This window comes from Somniosus microcephalus, chromosome 8, assembly GCF_052327205.1.
Source record: "Somniosus microcephalus isolate GS21.2 chromosome 8, FLI_Smic_1.0, whole genome shotgun sequence".
In the NCBI taxonomy this organism is placed as follows: Eukaryota; Metazoa; Chordata; class Chondrichthyes; order Squaliformes; family Somniosidae; genus Somniosus; species Somniosus microcephalus.
In genome coordinates, this window is record NC_140994.1 from 151,164,329 (window position 1) to 151,180,336 (window position 16,008).

The following is a 16,008-nucleotide window of genomic DNA, read 5'->3' on the forward strand; positions in this document are numbered from 1 at the left end:
GTGGGTGTAGTATTGTAGACAAATTGTCAAGAACTTATGGTAGTAGTTTACCAGCCCGAGGAACGACCTCAGTTGTGACACATTTTCCGGTGCTGGAGCCTTCACTACTGCCTCAATCTTAACTGGGGACTTATGTAACCCCTCTTTATCGATAACGTGGCCACAATATGAGATCTGTTTTCTAAAAACTCGCATTTGGGGCAGTTAGCTCGGAGCCCATATTCTTGCAATCTAGTGAGCACCTGCTCCAGGTTGGCAAGGTGATCACTGTCATTTTCGCCCGTGATCAGGATGTCGTCCAAATAACACTGGGTCCCTGGGATCCCTTGCAGGACTTGTCCCATTGCCCTCTGCCAAATAGCCAGAGCTGATGCTACCCCGAATACCAGCCAGTTGTATTAGTAGAGACCTTTATGGGTGTTGATTGTGAGGTATTTTTTTGATGCTTCTTCTAACTCCATTTGCAGATACGCATGTGCCAGATCAATCTTAGTGAAGCTTTTCCCTCCAGATAGCGAAGCAAAAATATCTTCAATCCGCGGAAGTGGATATTGTACGGTGTGAAGGACCAGGTTCACTGTTACCTTAAAGTCCCCACAGATGCGAACCTTCCTTGGTTCCCCAGGCGCGCTGCTCAATGACTTTTTCATCACAGGGACGATGGGTGTAGCCCACTCGCTCCAGTCTACCTTGGACGGTACACCTGTATGTTCCAGACTCTCCAGCTCTGCTTCGACGGCTGGGCAGATCGCATAAGTTACCGGTCTGGCCTTAAAATATTTTGGGCTTGCGTTTTGTTCAATTTTAATCGTCGCTGTCATGCCTTTTAGTGTTCCGAGTCCTTGCTGGAACACTTCTTTCGCGTCAGTTAGGACCTTTGACAGTCGCCCAGGTGTGACGTCGTCATCCTTTTTGTCAGCCACAGTCAGTGCCTGTATGGAATGCCAATCCAGTTGTATTTTCCGGATCCATTCATGTCCCAGTAATGGTGGTCCTCCATCTTGCAATACATACAGGTCTAGTTTTGTTGTTTCCTTACCGTTATATATAACGGTCACCCTTATTTTTCCTTTGGGGTAGACTTTTTGTCCCGTGTACGTCTTCAAAATAATTTTTTTGTCTCTCAGGGGTATGTGTGAGAATAGCCGCTCGTAGTCCCGTTGGTTTATGACTGTTAGAGCTGATCCTGTGTCCAATTCCATCTTTACCTGGACTCCTGCTATCTTGAGAGTGACCCAAATGGTTCGGTGGTCCTCCGTTGTGATCACCTTATGTAGTTTCAGACAACTCAGTTCCCTGCTTTCGGAGTCGTTATCACTCTTTTGTTCGTCTGAACTATTCTCCGTTATCTTATGTACCTTCTTGTACTTCCCTTTGGTCGGTTTCTTATTGCTGGTTTTCTTTCCCGACCTGCAGACTCGTGCTATGTGTCCTACTTTTCCACACTGTCTGCACACTTTGTCTTTGAACCAGCAATCATTCTGGTCGTGTGTTGTTCTGCCGCAGCTGTAGTGTATGTACCTTTAAGGGGAGAACTACTTTTTACAGCTCCTGTATACTGTAGTACCAGCAGTGACCACACTTGTATATAAACCCTGAGTAGGGATTTGTACTGTTAGTTTTAGAATAACCCTCATCCAGTAAACACCGTTGATTGTTCCTCTGCAGTCTCTTGTCTATTTATTGAAGGACACCATACATCAAGATTCACGGATTTAACATTGGCAACGAGTCGATTCGAACCTACCTGCAACTCTGCAGAAGAAGGCCGATTCCAGGGGCATGGGCGTCGACTATCCGGTGGAGACTCCAGCGAGACGGGCTGGCAGTAGGTACAGCGCAGACCCTTCCCAGATGGCGGCGGCTGGAGCCGACCGATGGCACAGGGGAAGGCTGAGCAGCGTCGATGGTGTAAGAGAGAGGGTAAAGCACACAGGGCGCAGTCGGGGTTGAAGACCGAGCGGCGTCGACGGAAAAAGAAAAGAGAGAGAGGGTAGAGCGCACGGGGCACAGCCGGGGTTCAGGACCGAGCGGCGTCAACGAGAGAGGTGCGCAGGAAAACGCGCAGAGCGCGGCCGGTGTTCAAGGGCTGAGCAGCGTCCGCGGGGGAAGAAAGGAAAGCGCGGGAGATGCCATTTGAGCCGCAGCAGAGAAGAAGGGAGAGCGTGGGAGATGCCATTTTTGAGCCGCAGCGGAGAAGAAGGGAGAGCGCGGGAGACGCCATTTTTGAGCCGCAGCGGAGAAGAAAGGAAAGTGCGGGAGACGCCATTTTGAGCCAGTGGAGAAGAAGGGAGAGCGCGGGAGACGCCATTTTGAGCCGGTATAACCACACCAAAAAATTTTTTTTTTTAATGCCGAAGAGTGGCAGTATCACAGCGTTCGACAATGAAGTCGAAGTTTGGATGACATATGTCAAACGGATTGAAGTATACTGCAAGGCAAATGAAGTGCCAGATGAAAAGAAAGCGCTGGTATTGTTGAATTCAATGGGTGCAAAAACGTATGGCTTACTGCGAAACCTAGTAACTCCAGAGAAACCAGCGGAAAAGAATTTTGAAAACATAGTGTCAATCCTGTGGGACCACTGAAACCCCACACCGCTGCTGATAGCAGAAAGATTTAAGTTTCACAAAAGGAAACAGCATAAAGATGAAAGTAATGCTGAGTATTTAACGGAACTGCGCAAGCTATTGAAACACTGCCAGTTTGGAACGGGACTAGCAGATACTTTAAGGGACAAGTTCGTGTGTGGGCTTCAAAGTGAAGGAACCCAGAAACGGCTTCAATCAGAAAAGGATCTTACGCTGGACAAGGCTTTCAGCATGGCAGTATCACATGAAGCAGCAGCATGGGGCGCGGCTGAGATACAACGGAGACCGCAAGAATATGGCACAAATGAAATGGCATACGGAACAGTGAAGTGCTATCACTGCGGCAGAACAACACATGACCATAAGGATTGCTGGTTCAAGGACAAAGTGTGCAGACAATGTGGAAAAGTAGGACACATAGCAAGAGTCTGCAGTTCGGAAAAGAAAACCAGCAGCAAGAAATCTCCACAGGAGAAGTACAAGAAGGTACATAAGGTGACGGAGAGTAGTTCAGATGAACAGAAAAGGGATACAGACTCCGGAAGCAAGGAGCTGGGTTGTCTGAAACTACATAATGTGATCAAAACGGAGGATCACCAAACTGTCTGGGTCACGCTCAAGATAGCCGGAGTCCAAGGGAAAATGGAATTGGACACAGGATCAGCCCCAACAGTCATAATCCGAAGGGACTACAAGCGGCTATTCTCACATATACCCTTGAGAGATACAGAGATTGTCTTGAAGACGTACGCGGGGCAAAAAGTCTACCCCAAAGGAAAAATAAGGGTGAACATTATATATAACGGCAAGGAAATACCAAAAATGGACCTATATGTATTGCCAGAGGGAGGACCACCACTACTAGGACGTGAATGGATCCGGAAGATATAGCTAGATTGGCATTCCATACAAGCACTGACTGTAGATGCCAAAAAGGATGACGACGTCACACCCGGACGACTGTCAAAAATGCTAACTGATGCACAAGAAGTGTTCCAGGAGGAACTCGGAACACGAAAAGGCACAACAGCGATGATCAAAATAGAGGAAAATGCAAGGCCAAAGTTTTGTAAGGCCAGACCGGTGCCTTATGCGATCCGCCCAGCCGCCAAAGCAGAGCTGGAAGGTTTGGAATGTTCAGGAGTACTGTCCAAAGTGGACTGGAGCGAGTGGGCTACACCCATCGTTCCTGTAATGAAGAGGTCATTGAGTAATACACCTGGGGAACCAAAGAAGGTTCGCATCTGTGGGGATTTTAAGGTGACAGTGAAGCCAGTCCTTCACATGGTACAATATCCACTTCCGCGGATTGAAGATATTTTCACCTCGCTATCTGGAGGGAAATGCTTCACTAAGATTGATCTGGCCCAGGCGTACCTGCAAATGGAGGTAGAAGAAGCCTCGAAACAGTACCTCACGATCAACACTCATAAAGGTCTCTACCAATACAACCGGCTGGTGTTCGGGGTAGCATCAGCTCCGGCTATTTGGCAAAGGGCAATGGATCAAGTCCTGCAAGGGATTCCAGGGACCCAGTGTTATTTGGGTGACATCCTGGTCACGGGCGAAAATGACAGTGATCACCTCGCCAACCTGGAGCAGGTGCTTACTAGATTGAAAGAATATGGGCTCCGAGCTAATCGCCACAAATGCGAGTTTTTCCAGAAGCAGATCTCGTATTGTGGCCACGTTATTGATGAAGAGGGGTTACATAAGTCCCCTGAAAAGACTGAGGCAGTAGTCAAGGCTCCAGCAGCGGAAAATGTGTCACAACTGAGGTCGTTCCTCGGGCTGGTGAGCTACTACCATAAGTTCTTGCCAAATTTGTCTACCGTACTACACCCATTGAACACCCTACTGCAAACGGGGGTACCATGGAAGTGGAATGACGAATGTAAACGAGCTTTCCAGAAGAGCAAAGAATTGATCACATCAAAAGAGGTGTTGGCTCATTTCAACCCAGCTCTACCAATTAGGTTGGCGTGTGATGCATCACCCTATGGCATTGGAGCTGTGCTGTCGCACAAATTCTCGGACGGCTCTGAGAGGCCAATAGCCTTTGCATCACGATCACTAACCTCAGCCGAGCATAACTACGCCCAGATTGACAGGGAAGCCCTCAGCCAAGTGTGGGGAGTGAAAAAGTTCAACCACTATCTGCATGGGCGGAAGTTCACCTTGCTGACTGACCACCAACCACTTGTCTCCATCTTTAATCAAAAGAAGGGCGTTCCGGTGATGACTGCGCAACGGCTACAAAGATGGTTCCTTTTTCTAGGGGCGAACCAATATGAAAATGAGTATAAGGGCACGAAACAGCATGGAAACGCTGATGGGCTATCATGCCTGCCACTGCCTACTGCGGAGGAAGCACCAGCAGTGGACCCTGTCGAAATATTTCATTCGACTATAATTGAACGCTTGCCTGTAACTAACACTGATATAGAGAAGGAGACCCGAAATGACCCGACACTGTCTCGGGTATATGACTTGACGGTGAAGGGATGGCCAACACATGGCGACTCACTGTTGCCAGCATTCTCATCCAGAAGAGAACAGCTGTCAGTATGTCAGGGGACCTTGATGTGTGGATCCCGAGTGGTAATTCCACCCAAGTTAAGGGAGAGAGTGCTCAATGAGCTTCACGAAGGGCATCTGGGAGGTGTGAAAATGAAAAGCCTTGCTAGGGCTTATGTGTGGTGGCCGGGGAATCGATCAGCAAATCGAGGACCTGACAAAGAGCTGCTCAGGATGCCAGAAGGTCCAAAATGCACCACCACATGCCCCTCTACACCCATGGGAGTGGCCCTCATCTCCATAGCAACGGGTGCATATTGATTTTGCTGGTCCATTCATGGACTCAATGTTTTTAATAGCCATGGATGCGCACTCGAAATGGCCTGAGGTGATCAAAATGTCCTCCACCACCACGGAGAAAACTATTGCAGTCCTACAGACCATATTTGCCAGGAACGGCTTGCCAGAGCAGATTTGCTCTGATAACAGACCACAGTTTGTGTCCGAGGAGTTTCGAAGATTTATGAAGATGAATGGGGTAAAGCATTACACATCGGCCCGTATCATCCAGCCACAAATGGATTGGCTGAGAGGTTCGTACAAACCTTTAAGAAAGCAGTAAGGGCCATGTGCGATGACGACATTCCACTGCAGCACAAGATGGACAATTTCCTGTTAGCCTACAGAAATGCGACACATGCAGTCACCAACCAGACCCCGGCCATGATGTTCTTTAACCGAAGGTTGAGATCTCGTATGGATTTGCTCAGACCAAATGTACGAAGAGATGTTGAGAATAAGCAATTCCAGCGCATCAATGAGAAGCCGACAAGGAGCTTCAATATAGAGCAACCAGTCTTGGCCCGCGACTACCGAACAGAGAAATGGCAACCAGGAACGATATGCACACGGCAGGGCCCACTAATGTACACAGTGGATGTTGGGGAGAACATTGTGAGATGCCATGTTGACCAGATCCTCGAGTCACAGGAACGAGTCAACCCCATGTCTCGCCCATACGTACCTGGTGATGAACCCGACATACCGGTAGCATGTCCCCCAGAAACAGTTGCATCGGAAGCTGATGAACCAACCGACGACAGGGGGCCAGAATCGCCTCAGCACCAAGAGCAAGACACTCAGGAAAGGCGCTATCCAGAAAGGATCAGGAAGCCTCCCCAAAGACTGAATTTATATATAGACTATTTTCAGTTAATGTTGCATGTTAAAAGTGTTAATTGTAATTAGTTGATATTTAATTGTTAAATGAATGTTATGGTACTGTTAATCTAAAAGGGGAGGAATTGTAGTGTATGTACCTTTAAGGAGAGAACTACTTTTTACAGATCCTGTATACTGTAGTACCGGCAGTGACCACACCTGTATATAAACCCTGAGTAGGGATTTGTACTGTTAGTTTTAGAGTAACCCTCATCCAGTAAACACAGTTGATTGTTCCTCTGCAGTCTCTGTCTATTTATTGAAGGACGCCATACATCAAGATTCACGGATTTACCAGCAACGATAGCACTTCTCTGTTCCATATGACATTTCGTTTGTGCCATATTCTTGCGGTCTCTGTTGTATTTCTGCAGCGCCCCGTGCTGCTGCTTCATATGATACCGCAATGCTGAAAGCCTTTTCCAGCGTAAGGTCCTTTTCAGATAAAAGCCGTTTCTGTGTTCCTTCACTTTGAAGCCCACACACAAACTTGTCCCTTAAGGTATCTGCCAGTCCCGCTCCAAACTGGCAGTGTTTCGATAGTTTGCGCAGTTCTGTTAAATAATCAGCATTGCTTTCATCCTTATGCTGGTTCCGTTTGTGAAACTTGAATCTTTCTGCTATCAGCAGCGGTGTGGGGTTTAAATGTTCCTTTAGTATCGTTACTATGTCTTCAAAACTCTTTTCCATTGGCTTCGTTGGGGTTACTAGATTTCGTAATAAACCATACGTCTTTGCACCCATTAAATTTAACAATACCGACAATTTCTTGTCATCTAACACCTCATTTGCCTTGCAGTACACCTCTATTCATTCGACATATGTAGTCCAATCTTCGACTTCATTGTCAAATGCAGTGATACTGCCACTCTTTGGCATTTTGGGTGTGGTTTAAAATGGCGTCTCCCAATGGCTTAAAATGGCATCTCCCGCGCTTTCTTTCCTCCCCCGCTGCTGCCGACGCCGCTCCCGGCGGTTCTCGTGGCAATGGCGGCGCCCTGTAGCTTTCACGCGCTTCTCCTGCGCTGCTGCCATCGCCGCTCTCGGCGGTCCTCGTGGTAATGGCGGCGCCTCGCGGGTTTCTGCGCGTCTCTCTCTCCCTCTCTCTGACGCTGCTCGGCCCCTGAACACCTCTCTCTCTCTCCCCGTCGATGCTGGTCGGCCCTTTGCTGTGCAGCTCGGTCAGGCTCTAGCCCGCCGCCGTCCCGGAAGGGTCTGCGCACTACCTGTTGCCAGCCCGTTTCGCTGGACCACCTCGGCTGGAAAGCCAAGCCTGGCTCTCGACAGCCTCCCCCGCAATTCTCGAGTCTCTGCTGGATGACTTGGCGGTTGCCCGTGGTCGACGCCCGAGTCTCTGGCCTTGACCTCCAATCCACTGATCTCCAGGAACGAATCCCCGGGAGGTGATGCAGAGTTGCAGGTAGGTTCGAACCTGCCTCGTCGCCAATGTTACGTCCGTGTATAATAAGAAACGGACTGCGGAGAACGGTACAACAGGTGTTTACTCAACGTGGCTCAAACTGCAACTGAACTGTACAGATCAGTACTCAGTGTTACATACAGGTGTGGTCACTGCTGGTACTACAGTATACATGAGCTGTAAGAAGTCGTTCCCCCCTTAAAGGTACATACATTACAGAATTCGTAAAACTGTTTCAACATGTTTATTAACAGGACCTGGTATATTGCTTCATTTCCCTGGGGCACCACTCTGGCAATCTTACCTCGGTGAGGTTTAAAATCACCGAAGCCACTGCGTAGTGGACCCCTTGGTACAGTACCTGACCTGTGGGTACCAATACCAATCCGGTCCCGGGTCCCTTTGTCGTGGTGGGGCACCCTTCCTTGAGGGCTTTAGCTACCGGAATTGTGGGCAGGGGCTTGCGGGGTCGGGTGATGAGCTCAGTGGCGTTTACTGGGATCTGAGAGTATGGGACTCCGCACGCCCGTGTGCTGACGTCCCACCTCATTCCTTGTCCAGCATCCTGCCACTGTCTTTGGAAAAAGATGGAGACGCCTGTGGGGCAAGCGCGTTCTGAACCCCACATATAGATGTAGATCCCCTCATCTGGTTCCCACCATTTGTCCCAACAGACACTCAACCCCCCGTGAGTTCCCGTTATAGTCCGATGGGTGTTATTACCCAATCTCTCCCATTCCACCGTTGAATTCTTCATGGTGCTGCTCAACTTGCGCAGCCACCACCAGCGGTCCAAAGGTACATGTCCATGGCAAACAAGGCAAATCTTCTTGCCCATGGTGACGTTGATCCTGGGTGCAATGATCCGCACCCTGGGGCACATCAGAGACGTTTCTCTGTATGCAAACCCCGTCTGGCTGGAGTATTCAGTAAAGTTCGACCCCAGCCAGCCTGGCCATCTCCCTTCATGGAAATAGGCAGCAGTCTCTTCAGCGTCCCGTGAGCCGGTTCCGTCAGTCGCGATGGGGCCTCTATTTCCAGAGCACCCATAGACGGTGGAGTCCTTGGTGCGGCCCCGATAGGCCCAGCTCCATCCGATTATCACGAACGCGACGAGGATCACTCTCATCTTTCTCCTGGTTCCTGCAATAAATCAAACAATATAACCAGGCTCCCAACAGATTCTGGCTTAGGTGACGGCATGATCGGGTCTTTCGACCTCGATCCAAAACAACACACATACAGGGCAGATTTAAAACTACTTAAACTCTAATCATTTTAATATTTACACACATTAAACTTAAACCTAAACTTATGTACAGCGCCGCCCATCCCCGGGCGGCTTGCCTAATCCCTGATTGGACTGCAGCTCACCGCTCCCTGTGGCGGGGCTGCAGTGACCTGTGGCTTGGGTTCCCCGCAGCCTTTTGCTGTTAATCGGGGACTGTGTTTTTTCATGGATTTCTGAAGTCGGCGTCTACTGGGAGCGGGGGAATCGGGCCAAGGTTTTACAGGCTGAGGTGTTCGAGTCGACCTGCGAAAAGGTACTTTGGGCAGGCTCCCTTGGCGAGTGGACCTTCGGGTGGGACTTCAGCTCTCACAGCCCGTGGCTCTTCCACGACTGTGGGCTTCGGCTCCCTCCCCTCAAGCTCCGCCCCTTTGGGAATTGGGCCTGTGGCAGACTGCTCCTCCTCACCTGTCGCTACAGGCAGAGAATCTCTGCCCCCAATTTCTACCTCCCCCACGCTCGAGTCGAGGGCGGGATCTCCGTCCTCTGACTCCACCTCCTCCAGAATCGTGTCGAGGGCTGGACCTTGTTGTTCGGGCCCCTTCTCGTCCGAGTCCTAGGCCATCGGAGAAAACTCCCCCCAGGTGGGCGGGACCTCTTCTCCTTCTAAGCAGGCTACAACGCCAGCTTGTGTGGTCTGTGACTCATCGCGCGCCTCAGGCTTATGATCTTTATCCTCAGACCTGGCTTCGGTTGCTGATGCTCTTGCACCCGGTTTAAACAGTTTGCACTGATTGATGTGAAACCATTTAGTGCGCCGGGGCAACTTCACTGCGTATACCATAGGGCTGGCTTTGACTACAATGCTGTAGGGCCCCATGTACAGTGGTTCTAGACTCCCTACTCGGACATAGTCTCCTACCATGACCTTATCTCCTACTTCCCACTCCTGGGCTCCGGTGGTGGGGGTCGATAGATCTTGTACCGATTCCCGTCTGGCTTCATCTATGGCTCTCTCACCGGCGCGGATGGTCAGACCCAGGAATTTCACTTCCTGCTGGCCGATTCGTGCCTTCTTTGGGTTTACTTTGAAACCCTTTCTTCCTAACAGCTCCAATAACTCGGCCAATAGTGGGCCATGCTCCTCTCTTGAGTCTGTGAACAGGAGCAGGTCGTCCACATACTGCACTAGCTGATTGGGCTGGCTGAACTCTTTTAAACTCCCTGCCATGCATTGATGGAAAATGCTGGGGCTGTTGTGGAAACCCTGTGGCAAGCAATTCCAGGTGTACTGTTGCCCTCTAAACGAAAAGGCAAACTTGTACTGATCCTCCCTCCGTAAAGGGATGGACCAAAACCCATTAGAAATATCCAGTACCGTGAACGTGGTCGTGGAGGCTGGAATACTTCCTATCAGGTCGGCAACTGCTGCTACTGTCGGCGCGCAGGCTGGGATGTTGTTGTTGAGGACTCTGTAGTCCACCGTGGCTCTCCAGGAATCGTCCAGCTTCCTCACCGGCCATAACGGAGAGTTCACATGGGTGACTATCGGTCTCAACACGCCCTGCTGCACCAGTGAAGATATTGCTGTCTCCATGTCGGCCTCCGCTTCTCTGGGGAAGTTGTACTGTTTTTGGGGTCGGGCCATGGGGTCCCCGTCTACGCTGACCTCAAACCCGGTGACCCTCCCGCAATCGTGCTTGTGAGTGGCAAACGTCGCCAGGTGGTCGCACACGAATGCCTGCAAATCTTGTGGGACGCCCGCAACCATGAGCTCGAGGTCGTAGCCCTCTTTTGGCTTCACGGTACACAGGGTCCCTCTTTCTCCTTCCCCTGGGATGATGACTACCTTGCCCGGCTCACCCTTACCTGCGCCCCAAAGACAATGGTGTATTAGGTCCACGAGGATCCCGTGTTCGACAAAGAAATCAGACCCGAGGATCCCTTTCCCATTCTCCACCTCCCACTTCATCAGTATACACCTCCACTTGGTGCGGTGTGGTCCTAAATGAACTGAGAGGTGAATGGAATGTGCGCCAGCCTGTTCCTTGCCTGTGAAGCCCGACAGAATATATGCAATCCCGGTGGACAGAGCCGAGGTGGCGGGGTTATCTGTGTGGATCACGGTGCACGATGCCCCCGTATCCAACAAATAGGTCCCTTTTACCTCCTGCACCTCCATCTCCACGAGGGGTCGCCTCCATATATCATATCGCAGCGCAGACAAGTAAACGGGCTGCGCCGGCTCTAGTCATTTGGGTACAACGGTCGGGGTTTCGGGAGCGACAAGACCGGTGGTGACAGCTAGTTTCCCCTGCGAAATCATCAGAGACCGCATTGTCTCTAAAATTGATTCAATCGCAGCGGGATCCATAACTGCACCAGCTCCTTGTGCTGGGGCAGGAGCTACGGCTTGGGTTTGGGCTGGTGCTGGGGCGGCGGTCTGGGCTTGGGCTTGGGCTGCGGGAAATCTCCCTTTACTATCCTTCCACGGATTTCTACAGTCCTTGCGCCAATGTCCATCCTTCCCACACCCGTAGCAATTGAGCTTGGCTTGGACAGGGCGATTCCCCTCCTTACGCCACTCCTTCTTGCTTGGGGCTGCGGGTTTTGCCTCCTGCACCTTTCCCTTCTGGGGAGGTGTTTCCTGACCTCTACAATTCTTGTATGCTACATTAAGCTGACGGAGTACCGTCTCCTCCGTGATGCCGGGACCTTGGGGATCAAACCAAGATCTGGCTAGGGCCCGTATCTCTGGCAAGCTGTTGGTAACCAAGCAACGGAGCCAATGAACCCGCTGTTCGTTGCTCATTAAAGCCCGTTCAGGCATACCCGGACAGCTGCGTCGATATACTGGCCACAGCCTTTCTGCGAAAACCCGTGGGAGTTCTCCAGATAACTGCGCGGTCCCTTCTACACGGTCGAACGGACTACCGTCGTCCACTCCCATTACCTCTAAGACTTCCTCCTTGAGATCCGTATACCCTTTCCGTCCCCTCTTGCCATCCTCTGAGAGGCACTGAAGGATTGTGGAATCCAGGGAGAAAAGCAACAGTTTCACCTGTTCCTGATCATCACAGTCATTAATGGCTGCTGTTTCCTCTATCTCCCTGAAATGAAGCGAGGGATCTCCCTTTACTGTGAGTCATGCGAGGTGGCTCACCATGGACCTTTATTGCGGGCCAGCGTAGGGCACCACGAGCTGGTTCTGGTGGGGTCCGATACTGCCATCGGCAGCGTTGGGACCGAACCTCTGGTGCCGAGCGGGACACATCGGTGCCGGTACCGGCTTTGCGACCAGTGGTTCTTCCACACACTCCACCTCGGCTACCTCCACTTTCACTACCCCCTCCTTTTCCGGCCAAGTCACACTATAGCTCGGCGGTGCTGAGGGCTCGGTGGCTGGTACCACAATTACCTCAGCTGGAATCGGCTGTTTTGATTCCTTTAAAAAGTCCATGTGACTGGCTTTTGGGCTGATGAGACACACCATGCCTTTTGCCTTAACCAGGGCCATTCTTAGGTCCTCTATGGTCTTTTGGCAGGGGCCGTGGTCTGTGCTCTCAAACCCGTGCTCGAGGGCAAGCTTGTAAGCTGCCTTAACTTCCACTACTCTCTCCTCCTGCGCTCTTAGCTGTTGTGCGAGGCGGGCGTTTTTCTCCCGTATCCTCATTTCATTGATCTTTGCCTCAGTAACCTGGCATTCCAGGTACTCTATCCTAGCCTGATGTTGACTAGCTACCACTTGGCGTTCCTGATTCAGCGCGTGAAGCGCTGTGATGAGTTTTTCCCCACCCATGGCCTTTTCCTCTATCTCTGCTGCCTGGGTTGTGATCTTGGCTGCCTGTGCTGCAACGACTTGGTCCAAGATCTGGACCTGCTTCTTGTAACACATCAGCCACACTGCCTTTTCCACTGACTTCTTATGCTCTTTGCTCTTTGTCCACCTGATGGCTGCGTCCACCGGACGCCCATCCAGCAAGAGATCGGAAATCCACTGTTTAGTGAGATTTACCTTGCCAAATACATAATCTGCTATCCTCTCATCCATTGCATTTCGACCATTCAAACTTGGATCTACTACATTGCAATCCTGCTGCCAGAGCCCTGCCATGGTCGCCATTTTCTGTAAGGGGTTTTCCTTGAGAGATTTCCCTGAGGTTTCTCTCTCTAGAGGCTGCTCTCTCTTGCACAGTAAAACCTTGAGTGGTTTGAACCACTCGCCCCTTAGATTCTATACTCTGGACTTAGGGGCAGGAAATACAATGTAGAGAAAACTCTTGTAGACCAAGTTCGATGAAACAAAATGAAATTTTATTGCATAAGGAAAAACATCAAATCAAATGCAAGCAGATAAGGGAGTACATGGGAGGGAAAAACACACAAACAAATCATAACGACACAGTACTAACTAAGGCAAATACAGGCATCTTATACTCTACAAAGATCATCATGAAATAAGGAAACACACGGAACATCGAGGGACAACAACTCATGTTAATTGTACCCTTAAATCCACCCCCTTTTTAAACCTATCTAGATCTGATTGTGAAGGGCCAGAAACATGCTCACCAATCCCACTAGGAAGTGCAAGGTTTTAAAATCGAGTCTGTGTTTGGTCCTTTCAGGCGTTTCGTCTCCACGTGGATCGTAGAGCCCCAGTGAGCTGCGCCACACCTCTCTCCTGAGGTTGGGGTCGGGGGCGGCTGGACACCGGTGGGCCTGGATGTCGGCGGGGTCGAGGATCGTCGGCTCGACCCTGGTCAGAGGAGCCTTGGGCTGGTTCCCATCGCTTCTTCAGTTTCCTTTTCTCTCTTCTCCCGAGCCGGGGTGGCTGGAAGGTTTCTTCTCTTGGGGTTTTTATTTTTTTGTCTCTTCTCCCAAGTTGGGTCGATGGCCTCTCGTTCTGGCAACGGCCCGGGGATGGTCGATGATCTCCCGATGTGTTTCCCCGGGGCGGGACGCCGGCTTCGAGACGGCCTTCTCGATGTTGGCTTGGTTTTTCTTCCTTCTCCAAGTGCCTGCTTCTTCTTCTGAGTGTCCGGATTCAAAACTGCCCTCAAGCTGCCACTGTCTCCAAGCTTTGTCTGTGTTCCAGCTTTTTCCAACTGCCGAAAAGTTTTCCAGATATACTTTTCTCCCAGAAACTTCCGTCTCCCGCCCAAAATCAGGTTAGTCTTTGTTTTACTTTTGGCAGGCTGGGAGCACAGCGGGGTAGTTATTATATTTTAAAATGTCTTAAACAGCCGGTAAAGGCCCATCTCTGGTTTGAAATTATCTCCATTGTTTTGAATGTCCTGCTGATCTCGTTATCTAGTCCTGGGTGCTGTTACCATGAATATGAAATTGTCCCCTTTTGTCTGGGTCAACATTTAGATGGCCCCTGTCTCCAGGCCGATCTTGACTGGATCTGCAACTAATCCATATGCATACGTGTGGGTCTGGTTTCGTTCTCTCAGAAACGGCTTCCAGAACTTGCTGTAGGTTGAATCCACAAAGCTGTCTGAGGTTGCGCAGGAACCATTTTAAAGTGTCCCAATCAGCTGGTCACATGGTATGGCGGCCATTTTGTATGCCCCTTTTTCTGGGCTTCTTTTAAAACAGTCTTTAAAATCACGGCCTCTTCTGCCATTTGACCCTTATTAATATAAAGTCCAACTTTGCGAATCCTACAACCCTTCCATCCCTCTCACAGGCTGCTTCACACCAAAAAGCTGAAATGACAGACACCACAAAAGAATAGATTTTGAATTAATAAATTTATCAAAATCAGTGAACACATATTTACAACAAAAATATTAACTATTCAACCTTGTGCAATCCCTAACTGTGATTGTTACTGTGCCTTTGCCTATTCTAGTGCTCCTACGTGTTGGCCCAGTGGCTGCAGCAGGGCTGGTGGAAGACTGCTGAGAGCCAATGTGGGAGATTTCAGATGGCCTTGCAGAATGCCCTCGACCAACTCTGGGCCTGGAAGGCTGGCTGTAGGCTGCACCACCTCAGCATGGGTGGCAGCAGACTGGGCTGGCTGGATGACAGGCAGCAACAAGGGCAATGACAGAATGGCAGTGGTGGGAGCAGGAATGCTGTCATCCCAAGAGAGGACAGCAGGTTCCTGCTCCACTGACCCACTGCCACTTCCCCGGGGCAGCACTTCAGCATCCCTAGCAATCTATTGCTGGCCTGTTGCGACACCGTAAAAGCCCTGGTCGACGGTGGTAGACCCAGCCATGATGGCAGCAGTCAGAGCTTGCATAGCATCAAGCTGAGACTGCACGAGAGCAGTCTGAGATTGGATGCCACCAAGCATAGACTGCATTACAGCACTAAGATGTTGAGTCGCTTCTGCCTGTGCTGCAATGGAAGCTGCCAGATAGCGACATCAGGTCTCTCTGGGAGTCTATCATCCTTTGCAGACTGGAAATGATGGGCTCCATGGTGTGCGCAGGGCCTTGTGGAATGTTGAAGGCGGACTCCTCCACGCTCCTTATCATTGCCCAGAGGCTCGCGGGCACCCTTGCCATTGCACCTATCATCTCCGTGTGCATGCCCATCATCCTTCTTCTGAAGGCCTCCCCATCGAGGCCCTCATCTGAGTCCTGTGCAGCAGAACTCGCCCTCCAGGGCACTGGTTTCTGAGCTACCCTTCCCCCCAGCCTTGCTGCAGCCCACTTGTCATGGTGCCTCACCCTGTGCAGGTCCCTCTACTATACTAGCCTCTAAAGAACACGTAGTGATAGTATCTGAGCTGGTGCCTGCGGGTGAGACAGGCAGTGATGCGATGTGTTCTTTCTCCTCCTCTTCTCCCGCCTCGCTCTCTATGGTGGTCTCAGGGATAGGCTGCTCAGTGCTTGCTCATTATCTGAAAGCATAAAGGCACAAGAGATGGGTTAAGGTATGGGGAGGGGGCAGGAAGGGAGAAATGCATGCATACAGCATGATTAGCTGGAAACTGCAAAACGCTTGTGGGGTGAGGGTGAAGTGGAATGTTTGAAGAAGGAGTAGGGATGAACATACCATTGTTGTCCCCA